This window comes from Ambystoma mexicanum, chromosome 5q, assembly GCF_040938575.1.
Source record: "Ambystoma mexicanum isolate Mex_15411 chromosome 5q, UKY_AmexF1_1, whole genome shotgun sequence".
Classification (NCBI taxonomy): domain Eukaryota; kingdom Metazoa; phylum Chordata; class Amphibia; order Caudata; family Ambystomatidae; genus Ambystoma; species Ambystoma mexicanum.
This window is the reverse complement of record NC_090933.1, coordinates 1,331,237,969-1,331,252,083: the sequence shown is the minus strand read 5'-3', so window position 1 is coordinate 1,331,252,083 and position 14,115 is coordinate 1,331,237,969. Positions and strand designations below refer to the sequence as shown.

Genomic DNA, 14,115 nt, shown 5'->3' with positions numbered 1-14,115 from the left:
GCCATACCTAATGATTGCAAAGCTCCTGCACCAGTTCTCAGTACTGCCTGCGATCCCACTGCTAGCACAATTGCCATGACAAATGCCATACCTAATGATTGCAAAGCTCCTGCACCAGTTCTCAGTACTGCCTGCGAGCCCACTGCTAGCACAATTGCCATGACAAATGCCTACCTAATGATTGCAAAGCTCCTGCACCAGTTCTCAGTACTGCCTGTGAGCCCACTGCTAGCACAATTGCCATGACAAATGCCATACCTAATGATTGCAAAGCTCCTGCACCAGTTCTCAGTACTGCCTCTGAGCCCACTGCTAGCCCAATTGCCATGACAAATGCCTACCTAATGATTGCAAAGCTCCTGCACCAGTTCTCAGTACTGCCTGCGATCCCACTGCTAGCACAATTGCCATGACAAATGCCATACCTAATGATTGCAAAGCTCCTGCACCAGTTCTCAGTACTGCCTGCGATCCCACTGCTAGCACAATTGCCATGACAAATGCCATACCTAATGATTGCAAAGCTCCTGCACCAGTTCTCAGTACTGCCTGCGATCCCACTGCTAGCACAATTGCCATGACAAATGCCTACCTAATGATTGCAAAGCTCCTGCACCAGTTCTCAGTACTGCCTGCGATCCCACTGCTAGCACAATTGCCATGACAAATGCCATACCTAATGATTGCAAAGCTCCTGCACCAGTTCTCAGTACTGCCTGCGAGCCCACTGCTAGCACAATTGCCATGACAAATGCCTACCTAATGATTGCAAAGCTCCTGCACCAGTTCTCAGTACTGCCTGCGAGCCCACTGCTAGCACAATTGCCATGACAAATGCCATACCTAATGATTGCAAAGCTCCTGCACCAGTTCTCAGTACTGCCTCTGAGCCCACTGCTAGCCCAATTGCCATGCCAAATGCCATACCTAATGATTGTAATGCTCCTGTGCCTAATGATTGCAAGGCTCCTGCACCAGTTCTCAGTACTGCCTCCGAGCCCACTGCTAGTACAATTGCCATGCCAAATGCCACGTCCTCCGTTTTAAAGGACCCAGGCTACAGTCCGGGATAAAAAACCTCTCACCTCTCTCATGTCACCACGAGGTGCAAAGGCGGGAAAAACTCCAGAGCCGAAGAAGAGGTCTCGAGGCAAACAAGATGGCCCTGGGTCTTCAATCTGATGGCCCTGAAATACAGGGCGGGTAAGAGTTCATACTGCGCATGTGCAGAGAAGCCGTCTGTCTGCAGCGAGCCTGGCAAGTAACTGTAGAAGCACAGTGCGCATGTGAACAGAAGTGCTATTTTAATAGTGAGCCTGACAAGTAGCTATAGAAGCACAGTGCGCATGTGAACAGAAGTGCTATTTTAATAGTGAGCCTGACAAGTAGCTATAGAAGCACAGTGCGCATGTGCAAAGAAGTGCTATTTTAATAGTGAGCCTGACAAGTAGCTATAGAAGCACAGTGCGCATGTGAACAGAAGTGCTATTTTAATAGTGAGCCTGACAAGTAGCTATAGAAGCACAGTGCGCATGTGCAAAGAAGTGCTATTTTAATAGTGAGCGTGACAAGTAGCTATAGAAGCACAGTGCGCATGTGAACAGAAGTGCTATTTTAATAGTGAGCCTGACAAGTAGCTATAGAAGCACAGTGCGCATGTGCACAGAAGCTTTATTTTAGAAGTGAGCCTGTTAAGTAGTTATAGAAGCACAGTGCGCATGTGCAGAGAAGCAGTGTTTCAGAAGTGAGCCTGACCAGTAGATTGTTCTGGTCGTGTCTCTGCAGTGAGTGTGTTGTTTAGTAGTTACAGTGCGCATGTGCAGAGAAGCAGTTTACTGCAGGTAGCCTGGCTGAAGGCACACAATGCGCATTACTTTCTCGGAAGATGATGAGTGGATGCAGAAAATGAACCTGGCCAGTAGGATGTGGGTTGCACCGCGCATGTACAGATAAACCGAGGATTGCCATCTCTACAGAGAGCCTGGCTAGTAATCCGTAGACCGCCAATGTGCAGATACGCTGTCTGCCTGAATCCGGCCTAGAAAGTAGCTGAAGACACTGCGCATGTGCAGATGATCAGTAAGTTTACAGTGCGCATGTCCAAGAAAGTAGTATCTCTAAAGCGAGCCTGGCTATCAATCTAGGCTTACAGTGCGCATGTGCAGAGGATGGGATAGGATCCTGGCGCAGGGGGCCCAGGAGAAGGGACACAGAGCTAATTACTTTCTCCAAAGATCACGTGTGAATGTCGTCCAGTAGGAAGAGTGAATTCTGCTCTTTCCTCTCACTCTCCAGAAGGCCACCGTGTCACAGGGAGTGAGTGACCTGTGTGCATACAGATGTGAAGTGGTGCTGGAGTTCTGTGTTCACTCATGGTCCCCGACTGTACACCGGGAGTGAGTGACCCGCGTGCGCACGGATGTGAAGTGGTGCTGTGTACTGTATATACAGGGAGGGGTGCCGTGTTCACGCATGGTCCCCGGACTGTACACAGGGAGTGAGTGACCTGTGTGCGCACAGGTGTGAAGTTCTGCTGTGTACTGCATATACAGGGAGGGGTGCCGTGTTCACGCATGGTCCCCGGACTGTACACAGGGAGTGAGTGACCTGTGTGCGCACAGGTGTGAAGTGCTGCTGTGTATTGTATATACAGGGAGGGGTGCCGTGTTCACGCATGGTCCCCGGACTGTACACAGGGAGTGAGTGACCTGTGTGCACTGATGTGAAGTGGTGCTGTGTCCTGTATATACAGGGAGGGGTGCCGTGTTCACGCATGGTCCCCGGACTGTACACAGGGAGTGAGTGACCTGTGTGCACATGTATGCGAAGTGGTTCTGGGTACTGTATATACAGGGAGGGGTGCCGTGTTCACGCATGGTCCCCGGACTGTACACAGGGAGTGAGTGACGCATGTGCACACAGATGTGAAGTGGTGCTGGAGTTCTGTGTTCACGCATGGTCCCCGGACTGTACACAGGGACTGAGTGACCCGCGTGCGCCCAGGTGTGAAGTGCTGCCGTGTACTGCATATACAGGGACGGGTGCTGTGTTCACGCATGGTCCCCCGACTTTACACAGGGACTGAGTGACCCGCGTGCGCCCAGGTGTGAAGTGCTGCCGTGTACTGCATATACAGGGAGGGGTGCTGTGTTCACGCATGGTCCCCCGACTTTACACAGGGACTGAGTGACCCGCGTGCGCCCAGGTGTGAAGTGCTGCCGTGTACTGCATATACAGGGAGGGGTGCTGTGTTCACGCATGGTCCCCGGACTGTACACAGGGACTGAGTGACCCGCGTGCACCCAGGTGAGAAGTGCTGCCGTGTACTGCATATACAGGGAGGGGTGCTGTGTTCACGCATGGTCCCCGGACTGTACACAGGGAGTGAGTGACCCGCGTGCGCACATGTGTGAAGTGCTGCTGCGCACTTTATATACAGGGAGGGGTGCTGTGTTCACGCATGGTCCCTGGACTGTACACAGGGAGTGAGTGACCCGCGTGCGCACAGGTGTGAAGTGCTGCTGTGTACTGTATGTACAGGGAGGATTGCTGTGCACTGTATATACAGGGAGGGGTGCTGTGTTCACGCATGGTCCCCGGACTGTACACAGGGAGTGAGTGACCCGCGTGCATACAGATGCAAAGTGCTGCTGTAACCTGTATATACAGGGAGGAGTGCTGTGTTCACGCATGGTCCCCGGACTGTACACAGGGAGTGAGTGACCCGTGTGCACACAGATTTGAAGTGCTGCTGTACTGTATATACAGGGAGGGGTACCGTGTTCTTGTTTGTTCCCCTGCTAGGGCCCCGTGCTGAGGGTGCTGTTGACTTCCTCCCCATGCATGCTGCAGTGTGGGTCATGTTCTCCCCATGCATGCTGCAGTGTGGCTCATGTTCTCAGAGTGCCTAAACTTGCTGCAGTCCACTCTGAGCACACACCTAGATGCCATCCTCTCTGTGACCCACCAAGTGAGTGCAACTGCTTCCTCTGCTGCCTACACATCCAAACTGATAAATGCTTCCAGACCCTTTCTATCCACTGACAGCCACAGGCACTCATTTGGGCACGGCTAGATTACTGCAATGTCCTATTTGCTGGGACCTCCTTCCAAAACGTACGACAGCTCCAAATCTTTCAGAATAACGCTCTCGAACAGCTCTCAACATTTCCAAATGGGAACGCATCTCTGCCGCTAGGGAAGCAGCTCACTGGCTGCCAAGCCAAGAACAGGCAATTTTGAAAAGTATGCCCTTTACTCACAGATGCCTGTCCAACACTGTGCTCCCCCGCCACTCTCAGAAAATCAGAAACGCTCAGTCATCAAAGCCTACCATGACCGCCTCTGCAATCCAAAGTCAGACGTGCAAAAGCCGGAGGTCCAAACGTCCCATCGATTGCAGCCAAACAAAGGAATTCACTTCCTCCCGATCTGAGCGCAGAACCCTCTTACTAAGTATTTCCAGAAATACCTCAAAACCTGGTTGTTCGCCTAATTGCCTTCCCTACTAAAGACATGCTGCATTGTGTTCTAATTCAAACTGCTCACCTGTCTGTTTATCTCTTATGCAAGTAACTGGTTTGTAACAGCACCCCAATGCCTACGAGTTTCTGCAAGATTTGTTAATGAAATAAAATAAATATACAATTAGACAATTATCCAAAAGGCAGAATTTAATTTGCGATATCCAAAAAGTAGTAAATAATGATGAACAAAAATCATGCGCTCTATGTGTTTCGGGATCATAGTGCCTTCATCAGGAGCAATACTTCTTAAATAAAGTGACAATGTATCTTCAAGCTCCTACCAAAAGGTCAAGGAGGAAAAAAATGCTTTACGTCCAAGGATCTTTTAGCAGAGTCAATATTTTAAGTTTAAGTATGTTAATTTCGACTGTGATGTGGGATAAGCGCAATATAACGTCCCCTTGGTCATTACTTGCGACTCAATAAACTTGTCAATTCTTCCAAGGAAAGGCACTCTGAATGAGTTTCAACATAAGGAGAAGGATGTTGCTCCACCTTTTGTAAAATATGTGGATGGTACAATGTACAAAATGTATACTTAAACTGGTAGGATAGAGTTGTCTGACTAGAGTAATGCCTACCTTATAATAGAGGTAGCCACTTCACAAGTAGGTAGAAGGCAGTGGGGCCCTTCATGGGCATTTTATAACCGTGCTTATTCACCATAGATATTCTGAAAACATATATGCATTCACCATAGATATTCTGAAAACATATATGCATACTGTAATCAGAAAAGAATCTTAACAATATATAATCATGCATATAAAAACACATATCAATGCTAGAGCAGTGAGACATACTCACATGGTGAAGGATTCAACTAATCATGGATGTAGAGGTCAATTAGAGGATCTGGATGTGGTCGATGTAAATTTAACTCAAATTAGTGAATGGCTGGATTCAGCTCAATTGACTCTGTAAATATGAGGTATATAGTGATCAGTATCATGAGTATAGCCATAGGTATTGCTATTCCATGTATGTAATAAGTTCCAAATAAACAATACCAGGTTTTACCTTTGCACACTGTGGTCAAAATGGCTGCTTTAAGAACCGGCGTGTTTTCCCATCAATGTGGGCAGGAGAACATCACATCAGTGACGTTATGTAAACAAAGGTCTACCACTACTTTTGTCAGAACAAACCATAAATGAATAGATTGTCTAATTGTATAGAAACATGCTTGAAACTTGACTGAGTTCTCCCAGACAGTTTTGGTGTACACAGGACTGGAATGTGCATTAATTGGGACACTAGTTGTTTCTTGTTCCATAGTAGCAGCTTTTAGTGCCAGAGCTGCGTGTTCTCCCCCGCATCCACAACATACTCTGTCAGAATTAACAACACACATTCAGCATCTTTTGTAAAAACTCAATATTAAGTGTGTGTATCGCTAGATCTGGACTTTATCATGGATAGGCAGCCAGTGGGGAGCTGACAAACGAAATGCCCACTAAAAAGCTAAAAGTCACTCGTTGACAGAAGGGATGCAACAGGGTCATAAGAAGGTTGCTGGATACTTCTTCAGGCCTGAGCGAGGTGATGGCTTGATAGTGCCAGCAAAGGCAGCCTATAGCGTATGCATTGAAAGGCACACAATTAATTTCACAAATCAAATTAAAAGGATCATGTTGCAGTGTCATAAAACTGTCAACATGGAGCAGCTGCTTGCCCCCACACCCTCTCGAGGCTCATGGATAATTTCAATTGAAAATGGTGAAAGGCCCTGACACATCCCTGGCAAACTGAAACAAATCTCTACCCATCAAAGTTAGTGATTAATTGGCATTTTATCAGCCCTGTTAGTAGTAGGGCCTCAGAGAGGACTTGCCCTTCAGAAGGTCAATAATTCTGCTACACCAGTTGGAGCGTGGCAAATCCCTTCCTGGATCCTTGCGGCATACCTTTTGTGACTCAGGGTTGTGTCTGTGTGTAAATGTCTGGCAACGCATTTCTTTTGCAATTCCTGCATCCGCCCATTGTTAGGAAAGATTTCCATGTCATGTGTAATTTTCTCTCCAGTTGTGAACCCCCCAACTTTTTGCTGCTGTTTAAACACCATAGTCTGACATTGCCAGTGAAGTACATCCTTCTGCTGCACTCCAATGGGCTTTTTGCTCACTTAGTTATGGGGAAACTGACATGCCCTTAAAGACAATCAGTACTGGGAGACTTTGTTTCCTTTAATCCTTTAATACTTTTTCTGCAACATGTTACAAGTGCACAGAGTACCTTACAGTACAGTGTGCTTGGGTTCTTTAGTCATTTCACAGGGCCATAGACAATCTCAAATGGATTTTTTGAAGAAGTGCAGATGTGCTACGGACATGTTTTTCCCGCCCCCATCCCGCCTTCCCTAACCAAAGACGAGGACTGGTGTAACAAGATTCAGGATGCCATGCTCGACAAACTGAACACCCTACAAGACAAAATCATCAGTCACCAAAATGCACTAAAACATAACTATCCAACCTACACCTGGATCCCGCTTGCGAAATCCCAGCCTTCTCATTTGAAGAGATGAAGGAACAGGACATACTAGCAATCCTCAACTCTATGAAGCCATCAAACTGTAAGGGTGAATCCTGGCCAGCACAGCTCATTAAAGTCAGTGCACCCACCCTGGCACCTTTTATCACAGCATTTATTAACGCCTCCTTCAAAACCAACTGTGTCTCATCATGCCTCAAAGAAGCCTGGGTGCATCCACTGCCGAAAAAACCTACACTGGACCCTAAACTCCCGGGAAACTACAGACATACTTGGAGACTCATCACCAACTAGGCTTCCGTCCAAAACACAGAAAGGAAACAGCATTATTGGACTTAAAAAAAAATAAAGGCAAACCCGCCCTCCTGCTACTCGTCTTATCTGCGGCTTTTGACCTTGACCACCATGATACTCTTTGCCACCACCTCTCCACAGCCGCCACATTTTCGCCAGATACCACTGCCTGGATTTCATCCTTCCTCAAGGAAAGAGCAATGAAGGTCTTCTCAGACCAAGCCAGTGCAAGGCCCGAACTAATCAAATGCGGAGTACCACAAGGATCTTGTATCTCGCCCTCTCTTTGCAACCTTCATGAGATCGCTATTTTATTATCTGGACTCCCTAGGCATCACATATACTAATTATGCTGATGATACTCAGGTCCTCACACCCCTGACAGGAGACTATGAGGCTGACCAGAAATCCCTTGACTCTATCCACGTCACTATCCAAACCTGGATGGCCGAAAATTGGCTGTGCCTCAACAGTCAAAAAACAGAACTCTTACTCATTTCATTGGCTCACCGGAAACACTCAAGAAACTGGATGCAAAATACAACTCCTTCTGCATCAACAACACCCTCAAATCCTTGTATCGCAGGCAGTAAAAACTCTGGAAATCTACTCGAACCTCACTATGGTCAGGCAGGTTAACGCCATATCTTCAGCATCGGCCTATCTCTCAAAACTAATCACAGCAGCCAGACCATTCCTGAAGCAACAAAACTGCCTCACCATCTCCAGAGCAATAATTGGGTCCCAACTTGACTATTTTAATACACTGCTGCTAGGTACCTCTGCGAGAAACATCAGGAAACTACAAACGGTACAAAACAATGCCCTCAGAGCCTCCACTGGCATCTCAAGAAGAGACCACATCTCGGCCACTAGAAAATCTGTTCACTGGCTCCCCGTCAAGGAGCGTATTATTTTTAAGACTCTGGCAATCACTCACAAATGTCTCCATGACGCAGCACCCCTCTACCTCGCTCAGAGATTCAACCCTCCACACACCGACAGACCCACAAGAACAGCCTACACTAACCATTTGGCCATCCCCAAAACCATCAGGGCACGGGCAGGGGGTGCAAGTTTCCCAGTCAACGCGGCCACCAACTGAAAACTTCTACCCCCTCACTCAGGAGCATCGAGTTTCACACAGCATTCAGGAAAGCAATCCAAACACTCTTGTTTGTGTAGGCTCCTAAACACCTGCGGTCTTATATGTATAATATATGTAGAACGGTACTCCTTAAGACAGAGGGGCTCATTACACGGTAGGCGGTAAGGGTTTACCGGTACCGGTATTTTACTGGTACCAGTAAATCCTTACCGCCTTACTATGAGGTCCCTTTGCGGGTTGGGGAATTTAACGCTTGCTTTTTGCAGGCGTTAAAAACCAACCCGCAAAGGGACCAGTGGAGCTAAATACGGTACTGCAATTTGCGGTATCGTAATTAGCGCCTTCTCCATTCCCATAGAGCCCTATGGGGCAAAAATGGGAATGGGAAGGGCAATGGTGGAAGGGGGAATTACCGCCCCGCCAACCTTGGAATGGGGCGGTAATTCCCCTTTCCACCAAGGCGGTGCCGGTATTTTACCGGCATGAACCGCTAATAGCGCCATGGTTCACCGCCTTCCGTGTAATGAGGCCCAGAGGCTCTTCACACAACTAAGACATCCCTTGTATGTATCATATGAATATGACTGTATTCTCCAATGCACTTGCTCCCTGTAACATTTGCAATGCCTCTTGTTCACGCAACTAAGACATCGGGCCTCATTACACTGTAGGTGCTAAACCATGGTGCTATTAGCACCATGGTTCATGCCGGTAATTTACTGATCCCGCCATGGCGGAATGGGGAATTACCACCCCATTCCGAGGTTGGCAGGGCGGTAATTCCCCATGCCGCCATGGCCCTTCCCCATTCCCATTTTTGCCCCATAGGGCATAATGGGAATGGGGAAGGCGCTAATTACCGTACCGCAAATTGCAGTACCGTAATTAGCACCAAGGTCCCTTTGCGGGTCCCTACTTTAATGGCTGGTCTACACCAGCCGTTAAGGTCGGGTCCCACAAAGGGACCTCGTAGTAAGGCGGTAAGGGTTAACGGTCACCGGTAGCATTACCAGTGACCGTTAACCCTTACCGCCTTCTGTGTAATGAGGCCCATCTTCTTGAAACAGCACCTCAATGTTGCAGGCGCTTTACAAATACAAAAAATAAATAAATAAATAGGCGCGATAAGACAAGGAGGGGGAACAAGGGAGGACAAAATAACAATCTTACTAGGCCTTGTGTCATTCAGATCGCGCAAGTGCGGGGAGGGGGAGAAGTGCCTGGGAAGGGGGAAGTGCAGTTAACTTACAAGTGCAGTGAGCGGGTGGCTCATAAGTGTAGACAGAAGGGACTGTGGAGTTGCTGGGGAGCCCTGAAGCAGTGCGAGGGCAACTGGACATGGAGGAGCCTGGGCCAGAGTTCAGGGGTGACCTGGTGACCAGTGCATGGAACAGTCAGGTGCACCAGCAGGGGAGAGGAAGAGAAAGCGGAAGCAAAAAAGAAGATCTGAAGTTGGTTCCGGAACCGGATGTGGTTCCGCTCAAGTTTGAGAGAGGCAGGGAGGCTGTTCCAGAAGGAGGCTGCAGCCAAGGAGGTATATCTGCCCCCAACTCTCTGCTTAGAGAAGTGTCTGCCCCTCAGAGAGTTGGAGGTGGATGAGCGGAGAGCTCCAGAAGGAAGTTGTTTTGGAAGAAATATTTGGAAGTAGAGCAGTCCCAGGCCCCAGAAAGCCTTTTGGACAATGCAGAGGGTATTGAAGTTGATCCTTGCAGCCACAGAGAGCAAGCAAAGAGATTTTAAAGCTGGAGAGATACAATCCCTGGGCTTGAGGCCAAGGACAAGTCTCGCAGCCCTGTTCTGGATACTTTGTAAAGGTCGAAGAGTAGAGGCAGGAAGATTTAGAAAGAGAGGACCAGAGCTCTGGAGACAGTGAGCATCTGGGGAAAAGTGAGAAAAGGAAGAATACCTCTGAGGAGGTACAATTGATACTTTGACTTCTTAGAGACGTCAGAGATGTGAGGAGAGAGCAGAGAGTGGAGTCGAAGATGACACCAAGGTTCTTAACCTCACAGGAAGAAGCAGGTAGAAGGCCCAGAGTGGGTGGCCAGAGAGAGGGGAAAGGAGGGAGCAGGTGTCCCAACGAAGAGGATCTCAGTCTTACTGGCATTAAGGCAGAGATCACTGGCGGCACAACATTTCTGAATTGCGGCCAGACAGTCTGGTATGAGAGAAGAAACAGAGGTTGCTGAGGGGAGCCTGAAAGAGAGAGGAGTGTCATCCGCATAACATTAAAAATTGGAGCACAAAGTAGCGATGCGGTGGGCAAGAGGTGCCAAAAAGAAAGAGAGAGAGAGAGAGAGAGAGAGAGAGAGAGAAAGAGAGAGAGAGAGAGAGAGAGAGAGAGAGAGAAAACCCCAGTTGGACCCGAGAGGGTCGGTTGGTTTGATAGGAGGTCAACCAGCCCAGGGCCTGACCAGTAATATCAAGGTTGTCCCAGAGACGATTGAGCAGGATGGCATGGTTGACTGTGTCAAAAGCAAAGGACAGATCAAGGAGAATGAGGACAGAAGGGAGATTAGAATCAAGATTGGAGAGCGAGTCTTCACAGGTGTTCAGGAGAACAGTTTCTGTGCTTCTGGAAGGTCCGAAGCCAGACTGGTGGTCACAGAGGCAACCAACAGATTCAGCATGTAGGTTAAGCTGGGAGATAGCCAGCTTTTCCAAGAGTTTGGCCAGAGTGATGGAGATCAGGCGATGGTTAACCGGAGAGGAAGCATCGGCCGAGGGCTTCTTTAGAATGGGGTGCACAAGAGAAAGCTTAAGGGGGCAGGGGAAAGTACCAGTGGCAATGAAGTGATTGCAGAAATCGGCCAAGGCTGGAGCAAGAGTGTCGATGTGGTCCTTGATAGCTCTGGATGAGCAGGGGAGAACCTGCTTTGATTAGACTTTCATAGATCAGACATGTCTAGAAACATCATCAGGGGTGAACAGGAGACAGGAGGAGTAGAGACTGCCTCAGACAGGCCAGGAGTGGTAGAGGAGGAGGAAGAGGAGGAAGCGAGGGTGGGCAGATCCCTCACATAGCACATGTTGCAGAGTTGGAGAGGGGTTATGACCGAATCATGCTGCTGTTAGCAACAGTATCTGCAAGGTGTGAGCTGTGAGGACATGATGAGCACCTAGGCCAAGTTGATGGAGCCACATCTTGGAGATTCCCTCCCAGGGCAATGTATGAGAGAGTGCTTCAAAGTGGGTCTTCATCAGGAATGTGCACGGGGTGCTAGCCAATAGGGGGCCCTACCACCTAACAATGCCAATTGGTCTTTATTTCCCATAACTGGAGACAAGAAGTTAATAAATAAGGGATACAGATGATTTCCGGAGCCTGTATATTCTGATCACCTGAATTGCTAACCGTTCACGAACGGGTGCAAGCGGGCACGTCACTGTCCTTGACTCACCTTCCTTCACAAGCATGAGAAATGGGCTTCCTTTTAAATCACCTCATGTTGTGCCCCTCTAGCGGGTGGGCAGGCAAGGGGAGTGTGGGTCTGTCATACTTCTGCACTCCACAGCCGATAGTTAGGGGAAAATATGTTTTTAAAGTTTTGATTACAATTTACTGGTGTAGTTTTAATAATAATGGAATGAAAAGAAGATTGAACGTATGTGTACCTATTTCTTTTATTATTTCAAAGCAATGTAAGCTATTGATATAATGTTTTGAGAAATTAGTGTTTCTTTTTTAACTCAGTGCTTTTAGGAATCATGTTTATTCATAGTAATGTAATGAAATGCTTCCTCTTTTTCCCCCACTATTTTATCTATTGTCGTTGGTGCAACTGGGTGAAAAGTTTTTAACCAATAATAAACCTAAATAATTGTTTTAAACGTCAGCATCCCATAGCATCCTTTCCACCTCATGCTCTCAATTCCCCTCCAGGCCACCCACACGTTCATGTCTACACACATAACACCAAGATGGACAAGATGCTGTAGTCACCCACCAAAGTGCAGATCTGGTGCTCTGTTTCATTCAGCCCCTCCTCAATCCCTTGCTCCCCAGGTGATCTGGAAGGAGAACAACCAATACTGCTTGTAGCTACCAATGTGCGTATTTAATCCACTTGTAGAACTCCAGTCCTCCACCCCCTATAGCAGTGTACTGTGATCCACCATAGAGGTCCAATAGGGAATTACCAATTGTGTTTAATAGGATGGCACAGAGGAAAGGATTAACATAACATAATATGTGTATTTGTAGAGTGCATCCCACTCCCCCACACACACACTGATGTATTTTGGTGTCCTAGACATAAGGTAACAGATTTTCATTGTTCCAAAACTCAGAGGCTCATTCTGTCAATCTTGGATGGACGAAGGGCTGGGTGGACCTACAGTTAAACTAGTGACTATGAGATCACACAACCATGGATCCTACCAGAGAACGCACTAGTCCACTGAGCCACAGACCTGGATGCTAAACCTGGATCCGGACACCAGTTTCAGGAAGAGGCAGGAATGGAGACAAGACAGGAGAGAAGGAGACATGAAGGGTACAGGAATGCAGGGTGGGAGACCGGCTATCTCAGAAGCATAGGACAACCAGTGCAGACAAAAACTACAATAGTTATTTACCTTTTGGTGCCTGTGCTTCTTACGTTTTGCAGAGAAGGATGACACAATATTGTGTTTAGATCTAGAAATGGAAGACATTATGTTATTAAATACTACACATACAAGACATCCTATAACGATATATAATCGAAACGTCCAAAAAGAAGCTGCCGTTCCCCTATCCCCGCCCAGGAATGCACCCTCTATCACATACACAGAAGACAGGATTAACTGGAGGTTTATGAAGAACTTTACACTTGGCTGTAGTGTCCTAGTACACTGTACATAGCTTGTGCATCCGCACGAGGGGACGCACGTGGAAGAGAGCGAGGTGAAGAAGCCTGGAACGTTGGCTCGGATGTCAGTTGGAAGAGGAGAGAAGGAGAGAAGACGTCCATTTCATGTCCCCTTCTTATTTAATAATAATACTTAATAATACTAGTTGTAACTCCATAATAAATATATATATATACACTCCTACCCTGTCTCCCCATACTTCAGTGGCGACGAGGAGAAGAACCTTTTGTGGCCGTCGAGAGGGATCTCCGGCTGCACTATAGGTAGGAGCGCGGCTGTTCCCCAATCCGCGATCGCCAGTCACCGCCCACTGCACTGACTGCAGCGAGTGTTTTCTAGAGCTACCAGCTGATTTTAATTTATTCATTTATTCACTGCTCCGGTTGTCTCTCAAACCGGGATCGCCTGCCACGCCCACTAACTGCGGCGTGTGTTTCCGAGGGCTTCCAGCTGCCTTTAATGTATTCATTTATTCACTCCACTTTGTTGTCAACGTTACGGACTGCTGTCCGCCCACTGTCTTTTTGAGCAATCCACCACATACGTTTCCGTGACACTGGAAGGAGGCGGGCCCTGTTGCTGCCGGCAATAACATTAACCCTACTGCCGCCGGCAATAACATTAACCCCGCGCACCGCCCAACGCAGAGACACGTTGCAGACTGTGTCGTGCCGATGCCAGGAGAATCTACTTATCATCCTGATCGATTTGTCTCCCTGCACGGCAGCTCTTCATAAAAAAAAATAACAGGAAAATAAAGAGGGAGAAAGAAATATCACAACACTCATATCGTGGCTGATAATCTTCATTACTCCTGCCGCTCTTCCTCTTCGCAGTGAT

General features: G+C 47.8%; 1 protein-coding gene across 2 annotated transcripts in view; it reads right to left on the bottom strand.

Annotated features, from left to right (window-relative positions):
* The window catches only part of LOC138498078 (zinc finger protein 84-like), a 94,983-nt gene extending 81,872 nt beyond the window's left edge, over positions 1-13,111 (bottom strand). Inside the window, exons 1-2 of one of the 2 annotated variants that reach the window (XM_069621930.1) lie at positions 13,000-13,111; positions 5,334-5,444 (exon numbers count right to left, since the gene is read on the bottom strand). The gene's annotated coding sequence lies outside the window, so the exon portion shown is untranslated. Of the gene's footprint in view, positions 1-1,085; positions 1,274-5,333; positions 5,445-12,999 lie in introns of those variants that run through there. The other variant, XM_069621929.1, reaches the window with a different exon arrangement.
* Between the last annotated feature and the right edge of the window lie 1,004 nt (positions 13,112-14,115).